The sequence below is a fragment of the Octopus bimaculoides genome, chromosome 3 (genome assembly GCF_001194135.2).
Source record: "Octopus bimaculoides isolate UCB-OBI-ISO-001 chromosome 3, ASM119413v2, whole genome shotgun sequence".
NCBI lineage: Eukaryota > Metazoa > Mollusca > Cephalopoda > Octopoda > Octopodidae > Octopus > Octopus bimaculoides.
In genome coordinates, this window is record NC_068983.1 from 8,516,919 (window position 1) to 8,518,976 (window position 2,058).

The window sequence follows — 2,058 nt, forward strand, 5'->3', positions numbered from 1 at the left end:
ATATATATATATATATATATATATATATATATATATATATATATATATACATACAAAAATACATAGATATACGCGCTCTAAACAGAAATCCGTACATTCCTTTGTTTAATGATATATAATTAACTACCCACTGCACATATACAATTCGTGAACGCTTATAAATCGAAGTCAATTCTTTGCATGCCTTTTGTTTACTGCGTGTGTTTCCATCGAGCCGGTTACTTTAGTTACCGAGATATGACAAAATTTAGTAGTCTTTTATCTGATATTGGACTTAAATGTAACTTAATTCTCCTAAGTTTGGTGTAATCAGAAGAGTCTTCTCTGACCTCTTGTCTCTCGAATAGGGATTTATGAGAAATCCTTGATCCAACATGTTCTGGTAGTTTATTTGGGAAATAGGTGATTCTATAGATACCGGCTGGCTTATTACTCTTTTCTTTCAATTCTAGATTTTGTATGGTAAAAACTTGTAGCCTAATGCTTAGTGTTTTGAGCTTATTTCATAAGGTGAGCCTTTAATGTTGTTCAAGATGATATTTTATGCACTTTGGACCATTCTACTGAGCTGAAAATAAGTACCACCCGAGCTCTGATGTAGATCTTTTTCACACTTATACGTCGCATAGATTTCGTTTTTGCATAAGAAATCAATATATTTACGCAAGCAGTATAAATGGAGGAATCTAGCATAAAGTGTTGAAGGGTGGAATGAGAAGGCTAAAATCACTTCCCCACGGAACATATTGCCTGAAATGTTAAATTCTTTTCGTCTACGTGTCTACGTGTCTACGTGTTAAACAAATTTATTAAAAGTTTGATCTGTTTGGAATGAAAGTGATAAGTTTTAAGAGCAGCGACAGATGACTCCAGACTATAGACTTTTATATTTTGTTCATTCCCACATAGTCATGATAGAATTAAATGTTGATGTTTTCATTATTATGACTAACGGTGCATATTTTTGATAAGCTTAAGGCGGCAATCAATCGTAATGTAGATGAATTAATGTTTTTACCTTTGAAGTTCGTTATGAGAGATAATTGGCTTGGATTTGTGTAAATGGTAGCGATTCTGAAATTTGCTACTGTCACCGCAAATATGTTCATGACTGACTCATTAATGCTTTTATAGCGTAGTACATAAAGCTGAAAGTAGTTACAGCTAGTTTGTAAGTTGAACAGCTTCTTGCAAGCCCATCGTTGGTTCTGTTCAACAGAAGACATACGGGAGTAACTACACCACAACACATACCAGACACTAAATTTCTAGTACTTCTGTTGATGACATTCACGAATTATACTAAACGGCACAATCGGAGATAAATTTCTTGGCGATAAACACAATAAAGTTTTTGTAATCTGATATAGACTCGCTGCACTCACGACAGCTGTGCAGTACACAAGAAATTCCAACTTCCAAAACGGTTAAATAAATTTGTTACTGCATACAGAAAAGAAGGCGACAAAAGCGAAGGAAAAATATTTACAAATGTGATATGATTGCTAATATCGACTGGTATAAACATTTGGATAACTAACAGGAAATGAATAAAGATATGAATTGTCAGACGAAGAGAGAAATGAGAAAACAGATAATATGCTATGACAGAAGTGTATGAATGTACTTAAAATATTACGGATTATTTCCTTAGTTACTATATGGAAAAAAAAGTATATAACCCGGATGTTTGTGGCTCTCAGTTATTTTTACCACAATTTGTTGTAGTTGTCGAAAAACAAACATTAAAACAAGTTGGAAAAAGCGTCATATATCATCTGTAAGAAAACAGTGAAATTAGTGCAAATGTTACAGTGCTGAATGCAGAGTTTAGAGATGTGGTTTCAAAACTTTTCGAACTTATGGGATATAATATGGAAATGATGTTTAATGTATGCACAACACCATGAAATTTATTGGGCGATAAGCGATATCGTTGATCGCTACATTATTCTATTGACCCGAAACAATGAAAGGTAAAGTTGACTTCGACGGGATTGAAATTAAGGAAAAGATGTATACATATGAATATATATATATATATATATATATATATAT